The sequence below is a fragment of the Bos indicus genome, chromosome 25 (genome assembly GCF_029378745.1).
Source record: "Bos indicus isolate NIAB-ARS_2022 breed Sahiwal x Tharparkar chromosome 25, NIAB-ARS_B.indTharparkar_mat_pri_1.0, whole genome shotgun sequence".
NCBI classification, from domain to species: domain Eukaryota; kingdom Metazoa; phylum Chordata; class Mammalia; order Artiodactyla; family Bovidae; genus Bos; species Bos indicus.
In genome coordinates, this window is record NC_091784.1 from 39,352,110 (window position 1) to 39,369,786 (window position 17,677).

General features: G+C 44.1%; 1 long non-coding RNA gene across 1 annotated transcript; it reads left to right on the forward strand.

Moving 5' to 3' along the window:
* The first annotated feature begins 9,799 nt into the window (after window positions 1–9,799).
* Window positions 9,800–17,670, forward strand: LOC139179775 (uncharacterized). Its single transcript, XR_011564136.1, has 2 exons — window positions 9,800–10,456; window positions 15,228–17,670. It is a non-coding gene; the product is annotated as an uncharacterized lncRNA (long non-coding RNA).
* Window positions 17,671–17,677: the final 7 nt, after the last annotated feature.

Sequence of the window (17,677 nt, forward strand, 5' to 3'; positions counted from 1 at the left end):
GGGTCTCTGTCATTGGCACTGAACCTTCTCCAAGCGAATCCAGTAGATGCCTTTTAGTTTTGCCAGGCCAGCCACAGCTTCCTGTTCTTCTACGCAGTGGGTGGGGGGACTTCCTCTCCCTCATTCCTCAGGGTTCTGGTGGGCTGTGAGTCACTGGGCTCCTCCCTTTTCCCCAACAGGCAGGCAGGCAACCAGACCAGCCAACCAGAATCCTCCTCCCGTTATCAGGAAGGGCAGCCTGGGTGGAGTAGAACAGGGTCCTCGGGCATGCGGGAATAAGTTATTGTGATGTCTGCCTCCCAGAGCAGATCCATGAGGGCCCCGGGGTGGCCCTGCCTGAATCACATCCTTTCTGAGTCCCGGTGCCTCATCTCTTCCTGTGACTCTTGGAGCTCCCCTAGCATTTTTCCCTTTTTTCTTTTTCTTAATCCAGAGTAGCTTTCGGTTGCTTGAAGCCCAAGAGCCACAGCTGCTGCCGTTTTCCCCATGCTCTTCATTTCTCATTCTTTCATCTCAGATCGTCTGTCCCTGGAATCCCCACGGCTCTGTAGTCACCATAGATCCATAACAAGTAGGCTCTGGGACTTCAATGGCTAGGACTCCGAGCTCCCAATGCAGAAGCCCTGGGTTCCATCCCTGGTCAGGGAACTAGATCCCCCATGCCGCAACTAAGGGATTGCGTGCTACAACTAAATAAATAAATAAAGTGTGATACAAATAAACTTATTTACAAAACAGAAAATGACTCACAGACATAGAAAACAAACTTGTGGTTACCAAAGGGAAAAGAGGCATAAGGCAGGGATAAATTAGGAGTTTGGGGTTAGCAGATAAAACTACTATATATAAAACAGAAAAACAATATGGTCCTACTGTATGATACGGAATTATATTCAATAGCTTGTAATAAATAATAATGAAAAACAATATGAAAAATAATATATATGTTTATTCCTTATTAATCCTTATGAATCACTTTGCTGTATACCAGGAACTAACACAACACTGTGTGTGTGCTAAGTTGCTTCAGTCCTGTCCAACTCTTTGCCCCTCTACAGACTGTAGCCCTCCAGGCTCCTCTGTCCATGGGGTTCTCCAGGCAAGAATACTGGAGTGGGTTGCCATGCCCTCCTACAGGGCATCTTCCCGACCCAGGGATCAAGCCCTCATCTCTTATGTCTCCTGCACTGGCAGGCAGGTTCTTTACCACTGGTGCCACCTGGGAGACCCTAAATCAACTGTACTTAATTTAAAAAATAATAAAAGAGTCAAACTCATGCAAGTAGGGAATAGAATGGTGGTTGCCAGGGGATAGGGCAAGAGGGAAATTGGGAGGCATTAGTCAAAGGGTGCAAAGTTTCAGTTATACAAAATGAACAAGTCCTAGAGAGCTACATACATAGCCTAGTGCCTGGAATTAACAATACTGTATTGTACATGTAAAAACTTGCTAAGAGTCCAGGTCTTATGTTAAGTGTCCTTTTAACAAATAACAATAATAAGTAAAGGAGGCAGGGGATTTTCCTAGTGGCCCAGTGGTTAAGACTCCATGCTTCTACTACATGAGATGTGGATTCAATCCTAGTCTGGGAACTAAGATCCCACATGCCTCTCGATGCAGGGGGAAAAAAAAAGTAAAGGAGGCAGGAGAAATTTTGGAGATCATGGATGGATAGATATGTTTAGCGCTTAGATGGTGGCGATAGTTTCATAGGTGTGCATTTGTGTTCAGGCTCATCAAGTTGCATACACTAAATATGTTTAGCCTTTCATAAAGCAATCATACTTCAATAAATGGTTAAAAAAAATGTAAAAAAGGACTGGAGAAAGGAATGGCAAGCCACTCCAGTATTCTTACCCGGAAAAATCCCATGGACAGAGGAGCCTGGCGGGCTAAGTCCATGGAGTTGCAAAGAGTTGGACACGACTGAGCAACTAGCACTTTCACTTTCATAGTAATCATACTTCAATAAAATGGTTAAAATTTTTAAAAAGAGGGACTTCTCTGGTGATCCAATGGCTAAGACTCTGAGCTTCCATTGCAGAGGGCATGGATTCGATCCCTGGCCGGGGAACTGAGATCCTATGTGCCACATGCCACCTGGAACAACTGAGAAAGATAAATAAATAAAATAAAAATAACTAAATAAACAATTGAATAGGGTGAGCTCTCAGGTGGGGGTGGGGCACAGAGCCTCCATGCCCTGTCCTCAGGGACCCAAGACTCTCCACCCCCTCCCAGCCTGGAAGTCTGTTCCCTAACCCAAAGCTCCTCCCACCTCTCCTTTCAGGCTTTTATCAACAGGCAGAGCTGATTAAATCACGCCTCCAGTCCTCACCTTATCTCTGGAAGGCTGGGGGAGGTGCTGAAGATTCTAACCCTCTAATCACAGCGGTAGGTTTTTTCTGGAGCTCAGTCCCCACCGAGAAGCTGTCTAGGGGCCCAGGCCTGAGCCACCTCATTAGCATAAAGTCAGATACGGTGGAAAAGGCCCCGGTATGAGTAACCAAAGACACTCCGATCACTCAGCGAATTCCAAAGGTGTTAGGCGCTCTGGGCCAGGGGTTGGGGACAACGACCACGTACGTTTTGTCTTATACCTCACTTCTTCATGCACGAAGCCAGCAGCTGACGCTGGCCGTCAGGTGGACTCTCATCTGGGGCTGTCATTCTGAGCAGCTGGGGCCTTTTCCCACAGCCTAGGGCTTCCTCGCAGTGTGGCAACTGGGTTCCAAAAGCAAGCTTGCAGGAGATCCCAAGCTGACCCACTTCTCACGGAAGGTCTCATTTATCAGTGGGAGGTGCGTCACTATCACTCTGTAGGAAGGGCCTGCGGGATAGATCTTTGGTGGCCAACTTGGAAAATATTATCTGCCACAACCATGGAAACCCGATTGACACCTGTCCTTTTAGTTTTTAATTTTTTTTTTTTTTAAGCCTTGACACGTGGCAAATGTGATCTGACTTTCCCAACCAGGTATCAAACCTGCACCCCTTCATTGGAAGCATGGACTTTTAACCACGGGACCTCCAGGGAAGTTCCAACACCTGTCCTTCAATTTTTTTTTTTTTAATTTTTAAAAACAATTAATTGTATTTATTTGTTTGTTTTTGGCTGTGCTGGGTCTTCCTTGCTGCACGAACTTTTCTCTAGTTGCTGTACGCAGGCTTTTCATTGTGGTGGCTTCTTTTGTTATGGAGCAAGGCTCTAGGGTGTGGTGGCTTCAGTAGGCGCAGCTCCCCAGCTCTAGAGCACAGGCTCCGTAATGGTGGTACATGGGCTTAGATGTCCTGGGGCATGTGGGATCTTCCTCTATCAGGGATCAAACATGGGTCTCCTGTATGGGCAGGCAAATTCTTTACCAGTGAGCCACTTGCTATTCTGGAAGCTCCTTGAGGGCAGGAACCATATCTTTAAAAAGCTGGCTTAAAACTCAACATTCAAAAAACAAAGATGATGTCATCTGGTCCCATCACTTCATGGCAAATAAATGGGGAAACAATGGAAACAGTGACAGACTTTCTTTTCTTGGTCTCCAAAATCACTGCAGATGGTGACTGCAGCCATGAAATTAAATGAGGCTTGCTGCTTGGAAGAAAAGCTATGACAAACCTATCTTTAAAATTTTATAATGAAAGAATAAATACATAAAGTAGCTTTGTGTAGAGACTAGGACAGCAGGCCCAGGCGTCAGAGGACTTTGGTTCACAATACCATTTGCCAGAGATCTAATCCTGCATGTAAGTTAAATAAGCAGGGTGACAATATACAGCCTTGACATACTCCTTTCCCAATTTGGAACCAGTCTGTTGTTCCACGTCCGGTTCTAACTGTTGCTTCTTGATCTGCATACAGATTTCTCAGGAGGTAGGTAAGGTGGTCTGGTATTCCCATCTCTTTTTCCAAAATTTTCAAATTTTCCAAATTTTCCAGTTTGTTGTGATCCACATGGTCAAAGGCTTTGGAGCAGTCAATGAAGCAGATATTTTTCTGGAATTCTCTGGCTTTTTCTAGATCCAACGGATGTTGGCAATTTGATCTGTTTCCTCTGCCTTTTCTAAATCCAGTTTGAACATCTGGAAATTCTTGGTTCATGTACTACTGAAGCCTAGCTTGGGAATTTTGACCATTACTTTGCTAGCATGTGAGATGAGTGCAATTGTGCAGTAGTTTGAGCATTCTTTGGCATTGCCTTTCTTTGGGATTGGAATGAAAACTGACCTTTTCCAGTCCTGTTTGCTGAGTTTTCCAAATTTGCTGGCATATTAAGTGCAGCACTTTCACAGCATCATCTTTTAGGATTTTAAATAGCTCAGCTGGAATTCCATCACCTCCACTAGCTTTATTCATAGTGATGCTTCCTAAGGCCCACTTGACTTTGAACTCCAGCATGTCTGGCTGTAGGTGAGTGATCACACCATCATGGTTATCTGGGTCATGAAGATCTTTTTTGTATGGTTCTTCTGTATATTCTTGCCACCTCTTCTTAATATCTTCTGCTTTTGTTAGGTCCATACCGTTTCTGTCCTTTATGGTGTCCATCTTTGCATGAAATGTTCCTTTGGTGTATCATATTCTCTTGAGATTGCTAGTCTTTTCTATTCTATTTTTTCCTCTATTCCTTTGCGTTGATCACTGCAGAAGGCTTTCTTATCTCTCCTTGCTATTCTTTGGAACTCTGCATTCAAATGGGTATATCTTTACTTTTCTCCTTTGCCTTTCACTTCTCTTTTCACAGCTATTTGTAAGGCCTCCTCAGACAAACATTTTGCCTTTTTGCATTTCTTCTTCTTGGGGATGGTTTTGTTCACCACCTCCTGTACAATGTCATGAACCTCTGTCTGTAGTTCTTCAGGCACTCTGTCTACCAGATCTAATCCCTTGAGTCTTTTTGTCATTTCCACTATATAATCATAAGGGATTTGACTTAGGTCATACCTGAATGGTCTAGTGGTTTTCCCTACTTTCTTCAATTTAAGTCTGAATTTTGCAATAAGGAGTTCATGATCTGAGCCACAGTCAGCTCCTGGTCTTGTTTTTGCTGACTGTATAGAGCTTTTCCTTCTTCGGCTGCAAAGAATGTAATCAATTTGATTTCAATATTAACCATCTGGTGATATCCATCTGTAGAGTCATGTCTTGTGTTATTGGAAGAGGGTGTTTGCTATGACCAGTGCGTTCTCTTGGCACAACTCTGTTAGCCTTTGCCCTGCTTCATTCTGTACTCCAAGGCCAAGCTTGCCAGTTACTCCAGGTATCTCTTGACTTCCTACTTTTGCATTCCAGTCCCCTATGATGAAAAGGACATCTTTCTTTGGTGCTAGTTCTAGAAGGTCCTGAAGGTCTTCATAGACCCATTCAGCTTCAGCTTCTTTGACATTAGTGGTTGGAGCACAGACTTAGATTACCGTTATGGTAAATGGTTTGCCTTGGAAATGAACAGAGGTCATTCTGTCATTTTTGAGATTGCACCCAAGTACTGCATTTCGGACTCTTTGTTGACTGTGAGGGCTATTCCATTTCTTCTAAGGGATTCTTGCCCACAATAGTAGATATAAATGGTTATCTGTAGTAGTAGATAAAATGGTCATAATAGTTTTTCTTATTATTAACTATAAATTTTTATTATTCACTATGATAATAACACAGGAATCCCTGATGGCTCAGTGATAAACAATCTGCCTGCAATGCAAGAGACTTGGGTTCAATCCCTGGGTGGGGAAGATCCCCTGGAGAAAGAAATGGCAACCAACCCACTCCAGTATCCTTGCCTGGAGAATCCCACGGACAGAGGAGCCTATTGGGCTCTCTGTGGGGGGGTGGGGGTCACAAAGAATCTGTGGGGAGGGGGGAGGGGGGTCACAAAGAATCGGATATGACTTAGCGACTAAATTACCACCATGATAAGAATACGTGTCCCTCCATACCCCTTGGAGGAGGAAATGGCAATCCACTCCAGCATCCTTTCCTAGAGAATCCCATGGACAGAGGAGCCTGGCGGGCTACAATCCATGGGGTTATGCCGGGAGCCGGCATATTGCATATCGAGTGCATATTGCACATTGAGCGCAGCACTTTCCACAGCATCGTCTTTCAGGATCTGGAATAGCTCAACTGGAATTCTATCACTGCTGGGAGCCAGTGTGAGGAACTCTGCCCATGACAAAGGTCATGAGGAAGGAGGCTCGGCATACGCAAAGGCAGGATCGAGCCTCAGGGGTCCCCCTGGAAATTCTCGAGCATTTACACCCAAAACCAGAGTCTGCCTAATTTCTGCTTTGTGCTTTCACCTACACCTCTGACTTTACGGGGGGCCGTCCCCTACTACCTCTCTGAAAAAAGAGTTAGCTTACAGCTCCAGTTAATAATTCCTGGGTGTGACAGTGTTTCAACCTACAAACTCCTTTGGAAATCCTCTAGCCCGCCTGAATAGGTTTTTCTGGCCACATGTGATTGCTCAGAGCCTCCCAACTGTGAGAGGCATGAGATGTTCTAAACTGTCTAAATACAGATTCTTTGAGCAGTTAAAAGATTGATTAGAAATTGTATTGGTGAAGGGATTTTCACTTCTTGGGCCAATGTTTGCTGCTAAGTCTCCATATCCCTTACCTGCTGTGTCCCTGGCAGTGTATTGATTAATATAATTGGTGTAAGTAGTAGCTTTAACGTTTGTAACCTGGGACCCTTGAGTTAATTCTTTTTCTTGTTATAGCCCACCACACCTTTGCTCTGTAGGAATGCAACTTTATCTAATGCTTTTGGAGAGTGGCTCCTGACCAATCACCTTTAGAGAAAAATAAGTTTTCTGAAGAAAGGGTCTTAAAATGTTAACAGGCCTCCGGGCCAGAAGATGATGCAAATCACCTAAGCTTTTGCATATGATAAGTTTGCAGGAAGAAAGCCTGGCTTGCTGCATGACTCTACCCCTTCCCCCATTATCCTCTATGCATAACTTAAGGTATAAAAACTACTTTGGAAAATAAAGTGCGGGCCTTGTTCACCGAAACTTGGTCTCACCATGTCGTTCTTTCTCTCACCTTCTGGCTGAATTATTCAGCCTCTTTTCTCCACTGAATTTCCTCACTGAGCTATCCTTATTTCAGCCTCTTTTCTCCACTGAATTTCCTCACTGAGCTATCCTTATTCTATTACTCTTTATATCTTTGATAAATATTTAAATAAATAGGTCGCCTATGCCATCTCTCCTTCGAATACCCTGGATCAGCCGGGGCTGGACCCCGGCAGGGTTACACAGAGTCGGACACGACTTAGCATGCATGCCAGGGGGTTATCCTCATTGGATGAGTGAGAAGTGTATCTGCCTATCTCCATAGTCATAACAGTCAATGTTAATTTTATTAGTATGTGTAGTCAACTTGACTAGACCATAAGGTGCCCAGGTATTTGGTTCAACATTATTCTGGGTGTGTCTGTGAGGAGGTTTCTGGGTGAGATTAACATTTGAATGAGTAGACTGAGCAAAGCAGAATCCACTGGAGTAGAGAAGGTGCGGCAAGGGAGAATTTGCTGACTGTTCAAGCTGAGACATTCATTGGTCTCCTACACCCAGACTGCACCAACGCTCCTGGTCCTCAGGCCTTTGGACTTGAACTGGAAGTACCAGGTCTCCCGGGTTTCCAGCTGACGGCAGATCTGGGCACTTCTGAGCCTCCGTAGTTGCACAAGTCAATTTCTCATAATAAAGCTCAGCCTCCTCTCTCTACTCTCTCTCTCTCTGTCTCTCCATATTTCTCCTATTGATTCTCTTTCTCTGAAGAACCCTAAGACAATAAACACTTCTGCATTTGTATTCATAGCACCTATCAATATATTGGAAATTATATATAAAAACCAACACCCTGACAGTCCAGTGATTAAGACTTCCGCTTCCAATGCAGGGGGTGCGGGTCCCATCCTTGGTCAGGGAGCTAGGATCCCACCTGCCCCTCTGCCAAAAAAACAAAACAGAAACAATATTGTAACAAATTCAGTAAAGATTTTTTAAATGATCAGTAAAGAATCTGCCTGCAATGTGGGAGACCCAGGTTCAGTCTCTGGGTCAGGAAGATCCCCTGGAGAAGGGAATGGCTACCCACTCCAGTATTTGTGCCTGGAGAATTCCATGGATGGAGGAGCCTAACAGGCTACAGTTCATGACTATTCAGACTTGTTAGGGTGAAGTCCAGTTGGTGGTGATAACTTGTTCAGTTCAGTTCAATTCAGTCGCTCAGTCATGTCCGACTCTTTGTGACCCCATGAACTGCAGCACACCAGGCCTCCCTGTCCCTGACCAGCTCCCACAGCTTGCTCAAACTCCATCAGAGCTGACTCAGGCATGCCAAGCGAGGTTCTGGTGCCTCGATCAGGGGGAGAGACAGTGAGACCCAATCCTTCTGACATCCATCGCCTTCTCCACTTGGACCAGATTGGGTCTCAGTGGCATCTGAAGGATCATTTCCAGTGCTGTTTTGTTTTAGTTCCGGAGCTTCTGAGGCAGGCCATTCTCCACCACCTCGCTTCTCCTTTGCTGCTGAAACCGGAGGATGGAGTTTTCTCTCTTCCAATCCTGCCGGAGGGTCAGATTGAGGCCAGTATATGAAAATCTCCTGCTGTTGTGGGAGAAGCTGTGAATGTGCTGATTAGTGCTCTTTTGAAAGGAAATGGGAAGGGAAACATGTTCTTTTTATTCACCAGTTTGTTGTAAGAGGGTATGAGAAGGGATAGAGGTGAACACCCAGATGGAAGAGATGTGTAGGGCAAAGGCACGTGGGAATGGGCACAGAGCTTCCGTGTCCTTTCTGGGTGCACCACCGTCCCTCCCAGCACCTCCACGTGTTCACTAACCTCTCACAGTTTCTTATAAACCTCACCACACCTACCCCATGGCCCGGCAATTCCACTCTCAGGTACTTACCCATGGTCTGTGAAAATGCACGTCTCAGAAGTTTTTTACAAGATGTTCTTAGCAGCTCTGGGACTTCCCTGGCAGTCTAGTGGTTAAGATTCTGCACTGCCGATGCAGGGGGTGAGCTTTTGATCTCTGGTTGGGGACCTAAGATCCCACATACTGTGTGCGTTAGTGTCAGTCGCTCAGTCATGTCCAGCTCTTTGTGAACCTATGGCCTGCAGCCCGCCAGGCTCCTCTGTCCATGGGATTTCTCAGGCAAGAATATCGGAGTGGGTGGCCAAGCCCTTCTCCAGATCTTCCCAACCCAGGGATTGATCCCTGGTCTCCTATATTTCAGGCGGATTCTTTACCATCTGAGCCACCAGGCAACTGGGCTGTGCAGCCAAAGAGTAAAAATAAATAAAGGAACACATTTCTGATGTACACAGCAACATGAATGAATTGCAAAAGCTGGTGCTGAGGGGAAGAATTCAAATGCAAAAGAGTACAGACAGTACGATTCCTTTTCAGATGACTTTTTTTTAGAGCAGGCCAAAAGATCTCATTTCCCCTGTGAAAAAGATCTCAGTAGAGGTTGCCTTGGGGGTTTGGAGCATTGAAGGACTGGGTCGAGGCATAAAGACATTGCCTGGGGTGATGGGCTGCTTTACACATGGAGGGCAAACAAAAGTCGTGAATTTCATTGGATGTAATTTTTACTTAAAGAAAAGCAGACTACTGAGGATTTCCCTGGAGGGCCAGTGGTTAAGACTCCATGATTCCAATGTAGGGGGCCTGGGTTTGATCCCTTAGTCCAGAAACTAAGATCCCACGTGCCACGGGGCATGGCCCTCCCTCAAAAAAAAAAAAAAACAACAAACTATAAACAAACGTAATTAATGCTACACATGCTGAATTCCTTAAGGGTGAAATTTCTGTAACTTCTTTTGAAATGCCTAGCATTAGATGAGTTGTTGAATAGATAAATGACCAGATAGGTGATAAAGCAAGTATAAGAAAATGCTATCTGTAGAATGTAGTCAGATACATAGGTGTTCATTGTATATTCCTTTCAACTTTTCTCTGTGTTTGAAAATGTTTAAAGTAAAATATGGGAGGGAAAAAGCGAAAACCAGAAGCATGGGTAGGAGTGCCCCGCTTGGATCAAGGAGGTGCTTCTGCATTGTTTCACTGACCCGGATCGCACCCTCGCCCTGTCATCAGAGTTGAGCTGGTCAACACAGCCTTTCCTGTCCCCAGCTGTTCCCCCTGGGGGAAGCGCCAGGAATAGGACTGTGTGCGGTTTCTAGTCACCAAGTTTCCTTGCTTCAAAGTGGGGTGATCATACTTAGCCATAAAAAGGAACAAAACTGGGTCATTTGTAGACAGGTGGATGGACCTAGACTCTGTCATACAGAGTGGAGAAAGTCAGAAAGAGAAAAACAAATATTGTATATTAAAGCGTATATGTGAATCTAGAAAAAAGGTATAGAGGGACCTCATCTGCAAATCAGAGACAGAGCCACAGAGAACAAAGGAATCAATGTATGGATACGAAGGAGGGAAGGTGAGCGGTGGGATGAATTGGGAGATTGGGATTGATGTATGTGTATTATTGATACTGTATATAAAATAGCTTCCCTGGTGGCTCAGAAGGTAAAGAATCTGCAAGAAGGTAAAGAATCTGTAGTGCGAGAGACTTGGGTTTGATCCCTGGGTCAGGAAGATCCACTGAAGAAGGGAATGGCAACCTGCTCCAGTATTCTTGCCTGGAGAATTCCATGGATAGAGGAGCCTGGTGAGCTACAGTCCATGGGGTTGCAAAGAGTCTAACGACTCAGAGATTAACACTTGACTGTATAAAATAGATAAGTAACGAGAACCTACTGTATAGCACAGGGAACTCTCCTCAATGTTCTGTGGTAACCTGAATGGGAAGGAAATCCGAAAAAAGAGGAGATATGTATACGGAAAGCTGATTCTCTTTGCTGTACTGTAGAAACTAACATACCATGGCAAAGCAACTATGGTGGCTTAGTTGCTAAGTCGTGTCCGACTCTTTGCGACCCCTCAGGCTGAAGCCCACCAGACTTCTCTGTCCATGAGATTTTTCCAGGCAAGAATACTGGAGTGGGTTGACATTTCCTTCTCCAGGGGGATCTTCCCCACCCAGAGATTGAACCTGGGTCTCCTGCATTGCAGGCAAATTCTTTACCAACTGAGCCACCAGGGGAGGTGCAGCAACTATACTGTGATAAAAATTAATTAAAAAACAAAAGAAACATCCCTAAGTGGGCTAATCCTACAAAAGTCATTACACTCAGGAATTAGGGGAGGTTGGGGTAGGGGTGAGGGGAGGGAGGTGAGAGTGGAGGGGGAGGGGGAGGGTCGTCCTCCGCTCTGCTCTATCAGATCTCCCATTTCAGCCTCTCTCAGGTCCTTTTGCTGTATTTCTTCCACTGAAAGAACATATGTGCCAGTAACTTGCTAGGATAGGCTAAGTGGGAGATAAAACTTTGAGAACTTACTTGTCTGAAAATATTCCTATTTTACCAGCCCACCAGATCGACAGTTTGGCAATGAGCAGAATGTTTGGTGGAAAATCATTTCCTTCAGAATCTTGAAGGCGTGGCTCCGCCAGTGTAACTGTTGGGAAACCTGAAGTGTTGTATTTCCTGTTTCCATTTGACTCGCGTTTTTCTTTTTGGAAGCTTCTGGGACCTTATCTGTGCCCTTTGTTCTGAAGTTTCTCAACAGCGTGCTCTGGGGTGGGGTGATGTTAATTCCCCTGGGCTGGCGCTTTCCTTCTATAAAATTCCTGTCCCTCAGATCTGGGAAATTTCCTTCAGATTTTTTCATGGAGTTTTTCCCTCTTTGCCTTTTCTCTGTTCTTTCTTTTCTATTTTAGGATATTACTAGCGTGACTGGACCGCTGGGCTGGTTCTCTAATATTCTCACATTTCCTTTCTCTCTCACCGTGTGTTTTGGGTCTTCTGAGAGATTCACCTCAACTTGCTGTTCTAACCTTTGCTAGTTTGCTTTTAATTTCTGAGAGGTTTTTGTTTTAATCATCTGAACATTCCTTTTTCTTTATTATTATTCTTTTGGCCATGCCGTGAAGCTTGTGGGGATGTTAGTTCTCTGACCAGGGAGGGATTGAACCTGTGCCCTTGCAAGTGAAAGCTCAGAACCCTAACTACAAATTCCCTAACCATTAGGGAATTCTCTGAATATTCCTTTTTTTTTTTTTTTTTAAAGCACTCCCTTCTTATTCATAAATAAATTGTATTCTCTTAAGATATAAATTTTTAAAAAAGTTTCCTTCTCCCTGGTCTGTTTTTGCCTTCTCCAAATTTACTTTTTTAAAAAAAAATTAATTTCTTTTTTTAATTGAAGGATAATTGCTTTACAGAATTTTGTTGTTTTCTGTCAAACCTTACCATGAATCAGCTGTAGGTATACATATATATCCCCTCCCTTTTGAAACTCCCTCCCATCTCCCTCCCCATTCCACCCCTTTAGGTTGATACAGAGCCCCTGTTTGAGTTTCCTGAGGCATACAGCAAATTCCCATTGGCTCTCTATTTTACATATGTCAAATTTACTAATTTTTATTATTTTCATTTCTACCTTCCATCAACTAAAACTTGTCGACGTACAACTTGAAAGTTGTGAGTTAAGTTTTATTTGGGGTAATATGAGGACTGCAGCGCAGGAGGCAGCATCTCAGATAGCTCTGAGAGCCTACTCCAAAGCAGCAGTGGGGGAAAATCAATATATAAGGTTTCAGTGACGGGGGAGTTCAATACCATGAAGCACTCAATTTACAAAAGGTTTTTTGTCAGTCATGAGGGTCTGATGTCACCATGAAGGGATTTAGTACTTCTCTAGATAGGAGGAGATGCAAGGATTGAGATCATAAAATCTGTTCCTAAAAACATCCAACCATCTACAGACCTGTCCCACCAGATTCCCTGGAGCACAGAGCGCCTCCCTCCACCCTGAGCTCCCTCAGGGGTTGCGGAAGGTTACCAGCTGCAGCAGCAGGGGTTCAATCTCAGTAGAAAGTGAAGTCTGACTCTTTGCGACCCCATGGACTGTAGGCTACCACACTCCTCCGTCCACGGGATTTTCCAGGCAAGGGTACTGGAGTGGGTTGCCATTTCCTTCTCCAGAGTATCTTCGTGACCCAGGGATTGAACCCAGGTCTCCCACACTGTAGGCAGACGCTTTACCATCTGAGCCACCAGGGAAGGTACAATCTCAGTAGAGGCAGAGGGCAAATGCCTTGTTGTTCAAGTCATTGGCAATGCTCTTGGTAAGTGCCAATTTGTAGTTGACACTTCCATTCTGGAAGTTCCATAGTTGTCTGTTGCTTATAGACTTGCGAAGCTAGGAGTTAGTGGGAAGCTCTCCAGGAGTTGGAGGCTTCCTGGAGACCCTCTCCCATGTTGACACCTATTTGATCTTTTCTCCCAGGCTGGACAGGTTCTCCAGAGAAGAGCCCCCACCCTCCACCTTCCTACTCTGATGTAACCTGCCAGCAGGAGCTGTAAAGAAAGGGGTTAGGAGGGCCAGGATTCAGCCTCGGCTACTAAATCCTTGGGGTTTTGTGTTTTCCAAGCATTATGCCTGGAATCACTCCCCTTCCCCAATACCCGCTGGTTTATGCTCTCTAGAGAGGAACCTCCAGTCCTTTGTAGAGGAAGGCAGCCACCGAGCCTGGTGCACAATCAGAAGCCATTTAGAGTGGCCACCTGCTTCTCTGCTCTCATTCCCATCACCCCAGCCCCAGAGGTGCCTGAGGCTATCAGTTCTCCCAACCCTTTGTTTTCTGCTCTGTTGAAAGCTTTTCCTACTGCTGGTCTAGGTGGGAAGTCAGTCTGTCCTCTCTTTCCAGCTTACATTATCTCTTGTCTTCTCTATACTTTCTGTTCTAGAATTACATGTTTGTTTGTTTTTAAATCCCTTTTCTAAAATTCTAGTGAGATTTTGTGTAGAAGGGACATTAGATACTTGCAACTAATCGTATTCAACCTTCATGTGCCTATTAAACATCTTCTCCAATGGACAGTAGGTTCCCTGATGGCAGAGATTCATTCCGCTCATTTCACACTTTCAACATCTGGACAGTGACCCACGCCAGAATAAATGATGGACCTTGAATGAAGGACCTAAGTTGGTATATGACTGCATACATAACGGGCACCTGAGGAATGACTATGTCGCACATTCAGAAACACACATGTTCTAATATATGCTTATTTAATTTTTTAAAAAGCATAGTTGATTTACAATGTTGTGTTAGTTTCATGTGTGTGGCAAAGTGATTCTGATATATAAATATATAAAAATATATATTTACATATATGTCTTTTTTTTTTCAGATTCTGTTTTCTTTTTGTTTTTTTGGCCACATCTTGCAGCATGCAGGATCTTACTTCTCAAAACAGGGATCCAACCCGCATCCCCTGCAGTGAAAGTAGGAGTCTTACCCACTGGACCACCACAGCAGGCCCATGTTTCTTTTATTTAACTTTTTGGGACTGTTGGTTGCCATGTGGAACACTGCAAATGGTACTTAAGGCCAAAGTTGGAGAAGTTTTACTCTGGTTTAAACTAACTCAGTTTTCATTTAAAGCTGATTTTCATGTGTGGCTTGTACCTTAATTTCATTATTTTATATATATTGTTATTTTATAGTCATGGTCAAACCTGTCTTATACAATGACTGTCACATTATCAGTCTAAAATAATTATCTCAGCATGGTTGTGTCACATGTTTGCTTAAAAACTCATGTCTTAGGAATAAAGTCCATGCTCTGCCTGTAATCCAGCCCACAATTACTTCCAGGATTCTCGACCTGGACCAGCATTGATGCCTCTGTATTAGGACTGGAGATGGCCATGAGCCTCTGACTTCCTGGCTTTAATTCTTTCAGTGGAAAACTCTTCTTATTCCATCAAGACTTATTCTATCCAGACCCATCTTTCAACTCTCATCTCTCTGAGGAATGTCTTTTCGTTAGCGTGACAGCATAACTATGGCTTTTTTGCCTTCTGATAAGCACCATACCTGTACCCTACTTCTGTAACCAAGCTATCCCAGAAGAGACCCCCATCCATGCCCTCTACCTGCATTTTATCTGTACAGAAACTTTAAAGAATAATTTTTTTAAAAAGAATAAATTTAATCAGAGAAGTGAGAAAATGAAGAAAGAAAACAGTCAAGTAAGACAAAATGATACTTCAGCCATTAAACAAAGCCAAGGACCTTTAGCTCTTCCTCAAGGACTATAGATAACATTCTGAGCCATGTCCTTTGATCTGTTTTGCAGATACTGAAATCTCCACCAGATGGAAGAAGTTAAGTACATGCTGCCTACAAGCACGCAGACCCCAGACCAGTTGGAACCAGAAGGTTGATGATGCTGACTCTCCATGACATCACCACCAACCAATCAGAAGAATGTCCACGAGCTGGTTGCCCTGCTCTTTGAACACTATGACTCCTCACTACCCGCTCCAGGGTGGCTCCCTTTGGCTTGCAAAGCAGTAAAAGTTACACTTTCCCACTTCATCCAAAAACTGTGGCCATGTTTCTATGTGGCACTGGTGATCAGAGGCCAGGTTTCAGCCACACTCCGAACACAGAGCACAAAGGGCCTGAGATCCTGTCTAATGTGTCCCCGGTTCAGTTCTTACCGGTCAATTATGCAGCAACAGCACTGAAATGTTTGTTCAGTTCAATTATTCACCTGAGGCTCCACCCTTTTACTTGTTCCTAGTCTAAAGATAAGAAGGTAATTACACTTAGTTGCAAATTTGGAAAACTCAGCAGTGGCCACAGGACTGGAAAAGGTCAGTTTTCATTCCAATCCCAAAGAAAGGCAATGCCAAAGAATGCTCAAACGACCGCACAATTGCACTCATCTCACACGCTAGTAAAGTAATGCTCAAAATTCTCCAAGCCAGGCTTCAGCAATATGTGAACCGTGAACTTCCTGATGTTCAAGCTGGTTTTAGAAAAGGCAGAGGAACCAGAGATCAAATTGCCAACATCCGCTGGATCATGGAAAAAGCAAGAAAGTTCCAGAAAAACATCTATTTCTGCTTTATTGACTATGCCAAAGCCTTTGACTGTGTGGATCACAATAAACTGTGGAAAATTCTGAAAGAGATGGGAATACCAGACCACCTGATCTGCCTCTTGAGAAATTTGTATGAAGGTCAGGAAGCAACAGTTAGAACTGGACATGGAACAACAGACTGGTTCCAAATAGGAAAAGGAATACGTCAAGGCTGTATATTGTCACCCTGCTTATTTAACTTCTATGCAGAGTACATCATGAGAAACGCTGGGCTGGAAGAAGCACAGCTGGAATCAAGATTGCCGGGAGAAATATCAGTCACCTCAGATATGCAGATGACACCACCCTTATGGCAGAAAGTGAAGAGGAACTAAAAAGCCTCTTGATGAAAGTGAAAGTGGAGAATGAAAAAGTTGGCTTAAAGCTCAACATTCAGAAAACGAAGATCATGGCATCCATCCGGTCCCATCACTTCATGGGAAATAGATGGGGAAACAGTGGAAACAGTGTCAGACTTTATTTTTCTGGGCTCCAAAATCACTGCAGATGGTGACTGCAGCCATGAAATTAAAAGACGCTTACTCCTTGGAAGGAAAGTTATGACCAACATAGCATATTCAAAAGCAGAGACATTACTTTGCCAACAAAGGTCGGTCTAGTCAAGGCTATGGTTTTTCCTGTGGTCATGTATGGATGGGAGAGTTGGACTGTGAAGAAGGCTGAACACCGAAGAATTGATGCTTTTGAACTGTGGTGTTGGAGAAGACTCTGGAGAGTCCCTTGGACTGCAAGGAGATCCAACCAGTCCATTCTGAAGGAGATCAGCCCTGGGATTTCTTTGGAAGGAATGATGCTAAAGCTGAAACTCCAGTACTTTGGCCACCTCATGTGAAGAGTTGACTCATTGGAAAAGACTCTGATGCTGGGAGGGATTGGAGGCAGGAGGAGAAGGGGACGACAGAGGATGAGATGGCTGGATGGCATCACTGACTTGATGGATGTGAGTCTGAGTGAACTCCGGGAGTTGGTGATGGACAGGGAGGCCTGGCGTGCTACGATTTATGGGGTTGCAAAGAGTCGGACATGACTGAATGACTGAACTGAACTGAACTGTTGAAGTTTGTCATAGATTCCCTGGATATTTCTATCAGCAAAGGGGCCACAGTCACTCAGTTGTCCTGGAAACCTCAACCCCTCTTCAAGAGGGAGCTTAATGAACAAAGAAGAGATGCCTTTTGCTTGGGGAACATGTTTATTTTGAAATAATGCAAAACAAAAATGCTTAAAAAAACTTGTATTGAAAAGGTCTAATGTCAGAAAAATTGTTGTAATACTGAACAACAGAATGAATTATAGTAAGAGAAGACCTACAAGATGAACATATCCTTGGAAGTAACTCCCTTGGAAGATCCATTATCAAAGAGGGTAAGAGGAGTGTGAACTGGTTATCACCTTGCAAGAGGACAAGGCAGCAACACATATCAAAGCTTTAAAAAACATTCACCTGGGTCTTCCCTGGTGGCTATGACTCTGTACTCCCAATGCAGGGGGCCTGGGTTCGATCCCTGGTAGGGGAACTGGATCCCACAAGCCGCAACTACGACTCTGCAAGCTGCAACTAAGACTCAGCCCAACCAAATAAATAAATAAATAACTAATTTTAAAATATTAAAAAACAAATTCACCTCTATTAGCCC